The following is a 15442-nucleotide window of genomic DNA, read 5'->3' as shown; positions in this document are numbered from 1 at the left end:
AATCTTTTTTTCATCTTCTGTAGGTGCAATACTGAGAGTTTCAGTTTGTGAACAGGCTGCTCCCTAGCTGAAAGACCCCGGCATTGGGGGTGCTTGTACCACCCAGTACAATCCCTCCTCACTCTCTGTGACCTGGAGAAGGCAAGCCTGGTGGAGGACTCTTGCAAGAGGCAAGCGAAATGTTCATCCCTGTTCTCTCAGAAGCTGAGAGATTTACACGGGCAGATGATAAAAGTTAGCAGCTAACAGCGGCTCTCCTGTTTTGCTGTGGAAAAAGTGAGTCCTGTTCACCCCCTCTGTCCTGTTCCCCCGTGCTGTCCTGTTTCCCCTCACCACACCAAATCCGGCCCAAGAGTGACTTTGCAGCTCGACTGGGAAGGGAGTGAGGGCGCCCCGAGGCCAGGCCCACCAGCCACCCTGGCAGGCTAGCAAAGGGAGCTGGGCAGTGTGTAGGGTAGGGGCACACTCTGGTAATGCTGGAGGAATAATAGGTGGATTGGTTTGGTGCTGCACTGCTAAAAAACTCTGTAGCTGATACTTGAAGCGGGAAGAAGGGCAACTGGAGAGAAGAAAAGTGGAAATCACTTTGGCCCAAAAAATAAACATGTGTTCAGCTGCATCCTACTTATTTCTGGTACATTGATAAAGGGAATATGAATTTTGTTCAAGTTTTTTCATTCCGTTTACATCAACTTTAAATCAAATTAATGTTTATGAATAGGATTCCAACTGAAAAAAAAGTGATTCCAAAATGAAAAGAGCTCCTTGGAATTGATAATAGTAATAAAAAAAAAATATTTCCAAACCAAGGACTTTATGCTGCCAGCATCTAAACGAAATACCTCAAGGCTTTTGAAATTCCTCAGTACATACATGCACCCACATTTCTTATAGGCTGAATGCTGAGTTCAATCATGTTTTAAGGTCATCCCATCCTTCAGTGTGTTTACTGTTTGTTAAATACAGATGCCAAACTGAGTAGGGAAATTATCACAGGTTAGTGGATGTAGAATGATGCTGGGAAGAAAAAGAGTAAGCTTGGTCTTGGGACTGAAATGTATGTAATTAATAGCTGTGTTGGCTGGGCAAACGACTGGGAACATAAAATTAATTATCACATGGGGGCTAACAGGGAAAAGCACAAAGCTTAACATTGTCAGTTAAGCTGAAGAACTCCTACCCCAGCGGCTCAAATCGCTTGACTGTACAAATCTGGGAGAGCTGGCAATGCTCAATCAGACTCACACAGGAGGTAAAGCAAGAAATAACATCCAAAAGCCAGACCAAAAGTTCAGTGCAATCTCTGGGTTTAATATCATTCAAGTCCTTTTTTTACTCGTTTAAAATCCTCCTATTTTTGCTGGTCTCGGTAATTCTCTTTCACTAATGCATTGGTATTACCTGGCATAGGGAACATAACTCAAGTGACCTAATTTTTGGCAGTCATAAAGGTTGTAACAGAAAGTATTACTTCTATTTCACACCATTAAGTCAAATTATTTTTATCAGCTGGAATTCATGCTGATGACCAGGCAATGTGAAGAGCCTCCTCATGGTCCTGTTTGGGTTATGAAGGGAAAAAAATAATAATCTTTTCTCATAAGACAGATGCATGTTGTAGGGGCAATGTTTTACTTCTCCATTATATTTTTCTTGAATGGTCCGTGGTATATTGGGAGCCATGAAACAAAACTAAGTGAGCCTCTTCTTTACACATTATCTTCTCCTTTTTCAGATTATTGCTCCCTTCTTCACCTAACTTTGTTTTCCTATTTTGTCTTTCAAACAGTCCCTTGTGAATCCTTTTTCTCCTCACAAATCTTCTGTGAACTGCCTTTTTTTCCCCCACTTTTATAATAATCATATCTTTAAGATGTTTTAGTGGTAAAGAGGCAGTTGTATGATCTAGAGAGTTGTGTAATTAAGTAGTCAGAGCTCGCACCCTGAAATAAACGGATCTCTGCTAAATTGCTTGGCTCTTAGTGGTGGCTGAACACATGTTACTGAGCTAAGGAACCACTGGTAGCAATTTACATCTCTGAAACACTCTGGAAATGTGGATGGTGATGGCAATGTGCTCAGATACCACTGAGAGAAGTGGGAGCCAGTCACAAGGAAGACAGACAGAATATAACCTCATTTTTACGACAATAGATGACTAGAATTTTTAGTATCTTGCTGTTAAGTCAGGCAGAGATGGCTAACTATGATACTCCACACTATGGAAATTTGAGGATTGAGTCCTGCACTCCAGGTAAAAGTGAACATATGAGATACAGCTTTTAAACAGAGCAGAAAAAGAAAATGAGCATACAAAAAAATCTGTGTCTGTTCTGAGACTAAAGAACCGATTTGTCAGTCTGCAAGGGATTGCATGAGAACCTGATCAGAGCATATGATGGGGTGTAAAGGAAAATGTCAAGAGAGAATTTTGGAAAACCACAATTAACCTTCAAGAAAGCATGGTGATTTGACAAGGAAAGGCAGTCACAAGGGCAGAAATGAGAGGAGAACAAAGTTCTGACACTGGGGTCACTGCAGAAAGTTCAAAAAGGAGATTGGAAGAGAAAGGGAGGTAAAGCTCAAAGTCTTGAGTTCACAAAAGCAACATGCAGAGCTGCCTGGATTGGGACAAGCAGCAAAAAGCCATATACTCTGAAAAACATCCAAGCATTACGCTACATTACATTGACTTCCACAAATTTGCAAACGCCAGCTGACTATGGACAACTTGGAGGAGAGGACATCAGCAGCACCATTTGTGCAAGGTAATCCTTCACAAGAGGAATGGACAAGATTTCAGTAGAATATAAATGGACTCTTAGCCTGAAAGCAAATGCAACATTTATTAATTTTAAGCTGTACACAGGTGTACCAAGACAGTGTTTTGTCAGAGACAGTGACAGTAGCAAGGAAAGAAGAGCCCAGATAAGATAAACAGATAGAATTCAGGTTTGCAGTTCTGATCTTATTGCCATTAAGAGAGTGAGTGAAGTAAATGTACGAGTAAATAACATATCACAAAGGTACAGTTTGTAATAATACCAGGGACAAAAATATCCTGTACCGAGTTTAAAACATATCAAGTTCTTCATCTTATGCAGTTGTGCTTCACCTTAGAAGAAAAGGTGACAAAGTTTGAAGAAGAGGTTTAGGATGCTTTCCCAGTGGAGAAGAAAGCATTCAGCAGAATACAAAATATGCCTGAAAGACTGACTGTTCACTGTCCAGGAGGGGAGCAAAGAAAGGAGCTGGCTAGGCTTATCACTGTAGGGAAAGAAGAGAGCAAGGAGCAGAATAAACAGAGTAAGACACTCACTTTCTGTAGAAAAAAACAAGCATTTCTCTAAGCAACAGGATGAAGGAACCTCATAGGTTATGCCACTTGGTCAAATGTTTTTTTGACTGAAATAAGCAGATATTCTGCCTTCTCTGCAAACACCAAGAACATTTTCCTTTGTTTCCCCTATCAGCTCTCCTCTGCAGAGTATTGGCAAAACGTAGGCTGCCATCTTTGGCTGTAGTGTTGCCTGAAAAGATAAAAATGCTTGGGGGGAGTGAACTTTCAAAACTGAGAATCCCAGTCTTCTCCTCTGCTTTGTCTTGTATGAAACCTATAGGAACTGAATCTCTTTAAGTCTTCTTCCTTATTCTGTAATTTTAGTTGAACATGCCAAGGCACACATACTGCCAGGGTGTCACATTATGGCTGGTTCTGTAGGAAATTAGGCTAGTCTTTTCACTGCGTATTGATTGAACAGAAACCCAATAGTGACAACAAAATAAAAATGGAACACAAACAGATCCTAGGTAGGTTTCTGTAGCTGGCCCATCCCAGTGCTTGTGGTAAATGTCTTCCGAGAAGCAGAGCATACTTGGCATGTAAGTAGCATGGCATTTGAGAGACACTGCTTCTTCCAACCAATTTTTAGACTGTGTCTGATGCCAAGTGTTTTGCAGTGAAGTACCTAAAATGGGATTTGATGGGATTAGTAGAGTACTTACGTAGTTCAGACAGATGAAAAGATCTCACTGTATGTTGTTTTATTTGCAGTGCAGATTTCATTCTTGGATATATGTTTGACCCCTTTTGCTGTCTACTTGCTGACCTCTTTACCTAATTTCCTAAATATATGACTAGGTGTAAACTATCAGCAGTATAAGCACAGAGCCTAAGTTATACAAAAGATGAGTCAGTATGCAATACTGCATTTCACATATTAGTGAACAAAACCAACATCTTCTCATTGTACAGGCATCTAATATTTTTTCTGCAGGTTTGCCAACATTATTTCTGCAATGTTTTTCTGTGCTTTCTGGCTGAGAAGGCCACTTAGAGTTGTTTAGTTCAGCTTTAAAAAACAGTTTTCCAAGTGGCATTAATGTGATAACAATGAGGAATCGAGTTCTTTTCATAGAATCACAGAATGATTTGGGTTGGAAGGGACCTTAAAGCTCTTCTAGTTCCAACTCCCCTGCCATGGGCAGGGACACCTTCCACTTCCCTCTTCTGTTTTTGCCAAATCGCTTTTTGAATCCAGGTAATTTATTTTTTTTAAATCAATAGCGTTCTGTGCCAAGGAGATTCTCTAGGCATCACATGACAAATATGATACATGCTTTGAACTTGCCACCTGCTAGTTTTCTTTGACACCCTCTAGTTCTTTTTCAGAAGAGAGGATGAATGGATCTTCCCTGTTCATCTTTACTTAGTTTCTGCTGGGTGAGCAACATTACCCTGCCTTACCTGCTTAATGTTCTTTGAATATAGAGTAAAGTAGGTAGCAAGGGGAGTTATGTGTCGTGCAGTAGTGCTTTCTTAAAGTAATGTGTGGAAAGAAGGGAAATAGCCTGGAGTTTTCTGGTCCTGCTAATTGCCTTCTTCACCAGCTTACTGCAACTTGTTCCACACCCTGCAGTTTGCATTAACGCTGCCATAGAAGTGAGCCAGCAGTATTTCAGTGAAAGGCCTTCTGGTGTGTGGTGAAGCTCTATTATTTGTCCTGCCTCTTTAGAAGATAAAAGCTGCTAACTAGTTTACTTTATTTTTATTCTGCAGCTGTGATAGCCTTAGCTGTCTTTCAAGCCTATTAATCAATTTCCCAATCCAGAAGCAGGGCACAGATGTAGAGAATTTTCTGTTCTGAACTCATGGATTCCCCAGCCTTAACAACCAATTAAAGCCATCACTTCCAAATCAGAAATGCAGATAAGCCTTCATAAGATCAGCTCTCTATCAATGGTCCTTTTATCTAGTGATGAGTCTGAAGCCCTGTTGTTCTTTTCTAGTTCTGTCTTTGTACCTTTGCAATCAGATAATTTGTTCTTATATTTCTGTCATAGGCTCAAATGGGCTCTGATCATGTCTAACAAAAGGTTTTGAATGAGATGGTGGCTTTTCTGCCTCTGTTTATAGGGATACAGCTTCAGCAGCTTTGCTTGGCAAACAGTAGGGGAGAACACAGTCACAGGCAGTTTTATACTTGAGGTGTCTCTGTTTTTTCTATATATTTATTTAAATCAAAGCATTTTATAAGAAAGGGGAATTGAAATGTTATAATGTAGCCTTTTAGATTCTTAGATAGTATTTAATTAGTATGTGTAGAAAAAGACATGAAAAATTAATGTTATTGTTCTCTTGACTTTTTTAGGATAGTTGTATACTCAGGACTCATGCTTTCCCTGAAAACCTTCTGCTGGCCCTCACCCAAAACATGGTGAGTCCTATGGTGAAAGTGATCCTTCACTTTGTTCCAAATAGGTACACAAGCTGATGTGAGGTATCTTGGTCATTTTTTAAATAGGCAACAACCTGAAAATCTCAACTAGACTTTTTTTACTAGATTTTTGATAGTATCTTTCAGAATTAATTCTAACTGCTGAATCATATACTTTTAATTGCCAGTTTCCAAATGTGACCCTCCATGCTTTCTTTTTCCTTACCGTGTTCATATGATCAGTATGTATCTAGAGAAGCACGTGGAATTTGAGGTGGGAATGGAAGAATAAGTTACTTGTCCTTTAGGAAACTGAGTCTGTGCTTGTTACCCTTGGTCCACCCACAGAGCTGAAGTAAGAAATAGGTGCTCAAAAGATATTGGCCTTGGAGAAAAATTTTGCAGTGTGGAAAAAGAATTGTGATAAGGAGGGGGTTGCAAGTTGTGAGAGTACATTAAATGAAGCAGGCCAAATAAGGGGTACTGATAGAAATTCTTGTTGAAGCCAGCAAGGATAAACTTGGTGTAAACACTTGGCAGTGTCCAGAGTTAATTAAATTACCCAAGAATGATTCCCAATGAGAAGGGGTTAAAGCTATCTTACTCAGAAATACAAAAGTTGTCAAAAATATTTTACTACAGCTGTTGATTGTTTTGACTTTCTGATTTTGCTGTGGTAGTGCACCAAAGCCCCATTTTGATCAAGCAGAATCTTTGACTACCAAGTCACCATCTTTCCACAAACAAATTACCTTAGTTCTTACATTGCCTCTGTTACCAAAAGATCTGTGCCCTGAGTTAATCACTTGTTATGCCCAGTCCTGTGAGCACTGCTGACTGGTGTCTCTGGATTTCACTGCACTTTATCAAACACTAGCAGCTTAAGAGTGATGAGAAAGCACAAGTGGTAGAAGGTTTGTCAGCTATGATGTTCAGACTAATGCTAACATCATTGTTCTGTGGTGGCTAAAATCTTATTTCTTATTTTTAATGTCCCCAGGGAAGGAAGGCAAAGTGAGGACAAGAGGGCAGACTGTGCTTTTTAAGTTACATGACTAGTCTTTCTTTGGGTTTTTTTGCTTCCTTCACTGTCATGAAAGTGAAAATAGACTCTTACTGCTGTAAGTGATTACAGTTCATAATGCAGGGGTTGGTACTTGTGTTATACAAGGCACAGCAGGAGTTAGACAAAGAAGACCTCTCATTCCGTTGTAGATGTCTATGCTGAGACTAAAGAGGGAAGTTTGCAAATGGAGGGCTGTTCAAAGGATGGTAGTAGGTTGCTGGATAAAATTTGCAAGTCTGTACTTTAAGGAAAACTTAGGGTGCTCTTATGCTACAGGCCTGTATAGTGATGTTGCTTGGGGTTAGCTCTTTGACTGGTAATCATAGAATCATTTAGGATGGAAAAGACTCTTAAGATCAAGTCCAACTGTAAACCTAACACTGCCAAATCTACCACTAAACCGTGTCCCTAAGTGCCATGTCTATGTGTTTTTCAAATACCTCCAGGGATGGGGACTCAACCGCTTCCCTGAGCAGCCTGTTCCAATACTTAACAACCCTTTTGGTGAAGAAATTTTTCCTAATGTCCAATCTAAACCTCCCCGGCACGACTTGAGGCCATTTTTCTCTCATCACTTGTTACTTGGGAGAAGAGACTGACACCCACCTCACTACAACCTCCTTTCAGGTAGTCATAGAGAGCAATAAGGTCTCCCCTCAGCCTCCTTTTCTCCAGACCAAACAACCCCAGTTCCCTCAGCTGCTTCTTGTAAGACCTGTTCTCCAGGCCCTTCACCAGCCTCGTTGCCCTTCTGTGGACACACTCTAGCACCTTAGTGTCCCTCTTGTAGTGAGGGGCCTAAAACTGCACACAGTATTCAAGGTGCAGCCCCACTTCCCTAGCCCTACTGGCCACACTATTTCTGATACAAGCGAGGATGCAATTTGCCACCTGGGCACACTGCTGTCTCATGTTCAGCCGGCTGTTGACCAGCGCCTCCAGGTCCTTTTCTGCTGGGCAGCTCTCCAGCCACTCATCCCCAAGCCTGTAGTGCTGCTGGGGGTTGTTGTGACCCAAGTGCAGGACCTGGCACTTGGCCTTGTTAAACCTCATAGCATTGGCCTCAGCCCGTTGATCCAGCCTGTACAGATTACTCTGTGGAGCCTCCCTACCATCAAGCAGATCAACACTCCCACCCAATTTGGTGTCATCTTCAATCCCCTTACCCAGGTCATTGATAAAGATGTTAAAAGAATATATTCCAGGAGGCTTGAAAACTACTGTTAAAAATAAAAAGTTAGAAACATCGCTGAAGTACTTCTTATACTCTGACAGCTATACCAGCTGAAGGAAGGGTTTCAAGGTAGCAAATCCACCTTAATATCCAAAGGAAATGCTAGACAGCAAATGGCTGATTTAGATCTGCACGTTATCCCTACTTATTTCAGCACCTGAGCTGTGGAGTAGGAGAAGGCTGAGCAAGTTCTAAAAAAAATGCAAGTGTAATCAGATATAAGGAAAAAAGCAACAGTTAATAAAATGCTCTATTGAAATCCTTTTCTTTTCCATCTCTCAGCATCCAACATCCTTTGCAGGCATCTCTGCAGCCACTCCCCTCTCTGTGAACACCATATGTCTCCTGTGCTTTATAAGCTGTATTTTGTGCTACATTTTAGTTAGCTAGCCAGGAAGATTAGGAAGTACAGAACAAATAATCCAAACCCAAACTTATTAAAAATCAGGGCACTTCTGTCTTCTGTTTCTGCGAGAGCAAGAAATAGCCTAAAGACTTTGAATACCTAGGTTTATTAGAGACAATATGTTATTAATATCTTCCTCTATCTCTGTGTGGAGGGCATTCCTAAGGGAAAGATAGTTGTATGTCCATATTTTAGCCACTGAAATAGCTGGTGCTACTGACAGTTTGGTACGAGTTTGAGCAACTCTAGTATGTGATGGGGTTTAAACATTCCTTAGCTGTCTTTAGTATAAAGAAACTAGAGAAAAAAGGGGAAAACAAATAAACAAGCAAAAAAAACCTTTGTTGTTTGTCTTAACTCCTCTCCGTAGATTCATACTAAGCACAGAGCAGGATGACTTTCAGTTAGTTGAAAGTGCAATGCATGAGCATGAATACTTGTATCTACACACTTTTCAGCCTCCTTGTATGAGATGTGACAACGTACATACTTTCTCAGCTTCCAGAGTTTAGATTCAGGAACAAAACAGTGCTTGCACCATGTTAAGCAATTGTGTGTGACAAGATCAAACAGACTGTACAGGAGTCCTTTTCTTGGCACCCATCCAAAGACTAATGGTTTTATATGGCAGGGAAATGACTCTTCTGTGGGGATATTTTATTATCCGTGCAGGTTGCTAATACACCTGAACAGAACTTGGAAAGTGGTTCAGTGGGCAGTGGCAGTAATGAGGTCTAGTTCCTGGTGGCTTGGAGTCCCATGGTAGGATTCTTTGTCACAGTTAGTGAAGATTTGAGTGCAGACAGAAACTTTTCTTTTGCCGGTACACTCAGCACTTCTCTATCTTCTGTAAATCCCCTAAGGCTCATTATGACTTGAGGTCACATTGCAACATACTCAGTGCAGGCAATGGATGGCCTTTCATCTCTACCTGGCTATGTGTTTCCCAAAATTTTGCAGAAAATTTAACATCCAGAATGTTGAGACCTACTTCAAAGACCTTTACTCTGTCCAATGTTGCTGAAATTGGCATAAAAGTTGTTTATTTGGATGACAGGCAGTTAAGAGCAGACACATGCTCACATGAGAATTGAGCCAGCAATGTGCCCTTTTGGCCGAGAAGACCAGTGGTATCCTGGGGTGCATTAAGAAGAGTGTGGCCAGCAGGTTGTCCTCCTCCTCTACTCTGCCCTGGTGAGGCCACACCTGGAGTGCTGTGTCCAGTTCCGGGCCTTCATGTTCAAGAGGGACAGGGAAATACTGGAGAGAGTCCAGCAGAGGCTACGAAGATGATGACGGGACTGGAGCATCTTTCCGATGAGGAAAGACTGAGAGACCTGGCCTGGAGAAGATTGAGAGGGTGGGTGCCAAGAGGATGGGGCCAGGCTCTTTTCAGTGGTGATAAGGGGCAATGGGCACAAACTGGAGCACAGGAAGTTCCGCCTCAACTTGAGGGTGAGGGTGACAGAGCTCTGGGACAGGCTGCCGAGGGAGGTTGTGGAGTCTCCTTCTCTGGAGACATTTGAAACCCACCTGGACACAGTCCTGTGCGACCTGCTGTAGGTGAACCTGCTTTAGCAGGGGGGTTGGGCTAGATGATCTCCAGAGGTCCCCTCCAACCCCTGCCATTCTGTGATGCAGAAACTGAGCTTGGTCAAACTAGGCTAAAAGTGAATGCCAGTCTTAGCTTTTTCTTGTCAATGTGTACTTAGAATTTTGTGATCTCTTAGATTATGAAACACAACTTTCTAACATAAATTAGAGTTGTTCTATTTTGAAAAGTGATCCTACAAACAGCTTCATGGAACACTTGTTTTTTATGCTCCACTGATTATCAAAGCAAATGTGATAATATTAAAGCCTTTAGCAGTAATGAGATTATGGACCCTGAATAGGTAAGTCCTGTAGGAAACCCTCAAAGTCAAGGGTGCACTTGCACTGATACAAGGTCAAATAATTAACTTTTCTTCCCGTTGACCATGTTGTGCATGGCTTGACACAGTTACATTCACAGTCAAATAAAAATTAGATTAAATTCTAAACAGTCATCCAGTACTCGTATTTCACCTCCTTTTAAATTCTTTCTTTCGTTTAATGGATAGGAATCTTTTTTTTTTTTTTTCTCCCACGTCATCCACCTAATAATTTTAAATACTTTCTGAAGTTTTGCAAATTGTGGGTAGTTCACACACCACAGGCTGAGATCCTCTGGTTTAGAGGTCAGTCTATTGACCTTGGGCCGTGTTCATTCTTTAGCATTGACAGGAATAATGGCAAAAACTGACTCTCTCGAAGACGGCTTCCAATACTCAGTGGAGCCAGATTTGTGCTATAAGAGGGTTGCCTGAAGTATTAAGAGCATAACTGAAAACCAGGAGGAAAGAGGACAATGTGGTTAACACTTTCACCATATTAGCTTTAAGATTTTTAATAGGCTTGTAAATGCAAACATTAAATAAACCATCATTTCTAAAGCTTTGCTTTTTGGCAATTAAAAAAGAAAGCAATATGTGTTAATCTTAAATGAGCTGATATTCCAAATCACTCTTATAAAGATATTGCACTAAGAAAGCTATTTTCAAGTGTGATCTTATGCATAGACATTCTCAGATTGAAATCTAAGCAAGTTTTAAGAAATAAAAGTTGACTGTATTTTTTGCTTGAAACTATATACCGTTTCAACTTTTGGTTTAAATATAAAACAAACAAACAAAAAAAAACCCCACAAGACCCCAATGAACCAACTAACCAAATTCTTGCCCCTCTGTTTTTAATTTTAGCTATTATCAGGAATCAGAAATTGCAAACAAATCCTACTTTCAGGTTAAATCCAGTACAGAGTAGAAAGTGTGTAGCTTACTTTGGACGTCTTCTGATAAATGACTAGCCTAGAGACTTGGAGTGCCTTAGGCAGTCAGGTACAATCCTTATGACCTATTTCGAGAAGACTGGTAGAAAAGAAGAAAGTTTGCCTAAACTTTGTTCAGTGTGGCTCATTCATGGCCTCCTGTCACAGTTTGGATTGAACCTGGGATGATTTTGCTATTAACACTGCACAAATAAATAGAGTTTTAAAAGTATACAAACTATAAAGTAGACCATTATCTCAAGTTCATTTTAGGAGCCACAAAACTGTACCTGTCCTTGAGGGCAGATCTAAAGGGAAAGGATATTCTTGTGAGCTGGGATCCAGTAAAAGCAACTGAGACAAGGCTCATTTTGCAGTCAAACAAAATCCTTGTACCTTTTTGTACCTGTCTCTTTCACCGTGCTCTACACTAGTTGTTCTTGCAAAATCTTATTTAAAAAGTATACCCTGCCTTTCAGGGAACAGGATATGTAGTACCAGTGGGGATTAATTAATGCTCCCTGCTAGTCTAACTGTTCATGTTAACATAGAGTAGGGTAAGAGGCTTTCTGAAAGGACAATTGTTGTTCCTTCATGTCAGCAACCTGTCTTAATATCACTCCGGGGATAACAAACCCCAAACAAATTGACAGGTGCTTTTCCAGAGCTTCCCCTGATCATATTTATTATTTCTTCTTCTACAGATTTGGGCATGATAAAGAAAAACAGGACTCAGGCTGCAAATATTCATGCTGCATAAGGGGAGAACTTCTATAATGTGAGGTAAAATAAAGCACTTGGAAACTAAGGTCCAGTTCAGGTCACTCGTTTATCAAGGGCCTGAGAGCTATTTAACTTAGGTTAAATTGCAGCCAGAGTTGAGTGGGCTTGTGCAAGTAGTGGGTCTCACTGGAGCTGGTGAATCTCACCACCAGCTTGGAGGATTACAGGCAACAGCAGCCATCACCCTGCTTGAGCAGTGGATTTATTACTTCCAGTGCCAGTCTTGCTCTGTGGGACTTTTCGTAAGTGGAAGACATAGCCTTGCCCCTGTGTCTTCCCTGCTTTCCCACACCTCTTTAGTTTCCTCTGCATGCTCCATAGGTCCTTTCTGTAAAGGGGAATAGGAATTGGAATAAGACTATTGTGAGCCACAGAATCACAAGGTGGGAGTCCTCCTTTTATCTCCTTCTGTATTTGAGTACCTATATCTTGCTAACCATGATTCTCTGCATGCAACTCTCCATTTCTCTAGAGTGTATAAATATACCCATGTATTTGTTGTTCAGGTGTAGTGGTCTGTAGGTCAAATATCTTATTCTGAAGAGAGATTTTGTCTGCTGTCAGATCAAATGATGTTGCTGGCTCTAATCAGGAAGCCCTCTGGAGGACAAACAAAATTTTCTTCTGAGTATGAGAAGAGTGTATTGTAGTCAGGACCATCAAGTGCTTCTACACAGCAGTATCCAAGATAGCACAGGCTTCTTCCTAAATTATAAAGAGAACAACTCTGTAGAAAGGGTTGGAAGACGTTGACTTTCTAATAGTCACCATCACACATTTTAATCGGAGATGTGGAAATCCACCAATCTGGGCTTCCATCCTTCCACTCCCAACAGCACATTCTTACTTTGAGGTAACGGGTTTTTGTGAATCCTTGGACAAAGACCACGTGTCACATTCACATATATTCAGTTGTGTTTATTAAACAAAATTTTACAAAATTTCACTTACAGAGTCCGGTTATCTCTTCTGATAAGCCAGTGGTTATTTGGAAGGATGGCTATGGTGTGTGCTGTATCTTCAGCTTAAATATCAGAGGACTTATGCATGAAGTTTGTTTGGCAGGGTTGTGGGAATAAAGCAGGTAATACAACTAGGAATCAAATGTTTCAGTGTAGTTTAATGATATGGAAATTAATTCAATATTCATCATTATCCACACAGCATCTCCAGAGATTTTTACAGTAATGTCACAGCAAATCTACTCAGCTTTTAAGAAAAGAGCGACCATACTCACAGCTGAGCTAATTTATATTAATACCTAGCATAACAGAAGTTATTTCACAAGATCTTTAGTCATTACATCTACAATTAGATAGAGTATATATTTTATTACATTATCTCATTTACTAAGAGTTTGTTCTCATCTATTTGCAGGCTTACAAATCTTAAACATCTATTTTCAAAATAGTATATCTTGCTAAACTGTGCCCATACAAAAGATTAATTATTTTAAGGTTTTTACCATACAAACCAAGAAAACTTCAATACCGATAGGTCAGGGATTTCTGCTGCTTAAATTCACATTTGTAAATTTCCCTAGGTAACAACAATCTATTCAAGTTTTAAATTCTCGGTGCTAATGCTAACAATAGATACATTGACTACAGTGTGATTACACTGGATAGGCTTAACATCTAAAAAAAATACCGCTTGGGTCTATTATGCGGTTTCATAAATACGAATTACTTGTGATGGAATTCATTGGTGGATTGTACAGTAGAAATAGCTTCAGAATCAGTGTCAGGACTGCATTGCATTCCTTGCTCTCTCATACACTCCAAATGCCACCATGCTACAACTCAGAACCTCTAAGTACTTGTTTCCTTAAATATCAGAGAACACTAAAACACATGAGAACGGCTGCCCTGTGTCTAACTGAATGGCCATTTAGCCTAACACCTTGTCTTCAACCAAGACAATGTAAGATGTTTGTTTTGGAAATGAGAGGTGATCCAAAAGAATCACTCTTATCTCTCCTTGCAATAGTGACATCCTGTAAAGTGGGAAACCTGCAACCTCAATCAACATTCTACCTAAACACTAGAGTAAGGTCCCTCAGGCTCTGAGGATGGAGCTGATAAAATTGTGTGAGGAGAACTGCAAAGTAAGGCTTGTTGGATACAGGTCATAAGCTGGAGGAATACTGGTGCAGTAACAGGTTTGTATCACTAATATTCTTATCAACAGAAGGATGTGGAAGGGGATCAGAAAGTTAAGTGGGTTTGTTTCTTATGCAAAGGATGCTTTCTAGAAGCATGCTTGGAGCTCCTTAACCTGGACCCAGGTTCTTAATACGGCAAGAGTAGTGTAGCTGTCATCAATGAGGGGTGCATTGTGGCTGCAGGTCCCTGAGTATGTATTTGTGCAGTTAGCCAGGGCTGTGCCTCTGCGACCCCGGTCTAGCTGGTGCCCTACCTACCTCATTTGACATTGACCACGGTGTGTCTGAATGAGTTCTAATTATACATAATGTCACATTCCTGCAGTGTAGAAGGACTTTAGGAGCTATACATTTTTTGTTTTTAAGGTGTCTTTGCACAACTGGAACAATGGGGGGGGGGGGGGGGGGGAAATGTGTTCGGCTGCATCTGGAACTGTTCAAATGTCAGGAAAACCTAGAAAAGCAGTTTCACAATATCCTTAAACATAAAATTTTTGAATAGTTCATTCAAACACCCATGAGACAAGATGCTGGACTTCATTACACCCTCCAGGAAATGGCACAGCAGAACAGTCTGTAGGAAGCGGGCCACACAGTACTTCAGTACTGTGCCAGGAGAATTATATAGAAAAGGAACACTGCAATAATAAATACCAGGGCAATTTTTTTAAAGAAGGCTACAATCTCTCTATTTTTCTTGATAATATTAGTTACTGACCTCTGACTAGACGCTTTGCAAGTTACAGTAACAACAATACTTTGCTATTTGAAGTGCGCGGCTATCAATTTTATTTAGTTGCCTTAGAACATCTGGTGAAGATACATTTACAGACAGATAAAGATCTTAGTATCAAACCTTATCGGAAGTGATTGCATTCCAGCAATTAAATTAGATTTCCCTGAAGCAGGATAATTGAACTACTATGCAGTGTTTTGCCAAGACTTATCATCTTCTATAAATCTACTCGTGTCAGCTCTGTAGCCTTTAAGATGATTCTGACAGATTTAGGAATCTCCAAAGGTATAAGTGTTTGTGTACATGTAGCTTAACTCAAGAAGATATGGTGATGATACCTAGAAATTCCTTATAATAATGCTACTTTTACACACATCTGCATTGTTCGACTATTGCGAGTGTGTGTGTTTTGTTTTCTTTTTTTTTTAACTAGGATTGTTGTAGGCACTGAGGCACAAGTTTATCCTCGCTCTTCTGAAGTGTTTGAG

This window comes from Leptosomus discolor, chromosome 1, assembly GCF_034619465.1.
Source record: "Leptosomus discolor isolate bLepDis1 chromosome 1, bLepDis1.hap2, whole genome shotgun sequence".
In the NCBI taxonomy this organism is placed as follows: domain Eukaryota; kingdom Metazoa; phylum Chordata; class Aves; order Leptosomiformes; family Leptosomidae; genus Leptosomus; species Leptosomus discolor.
Note: the sequence above shows the minus strand (reverse complement) of the source record.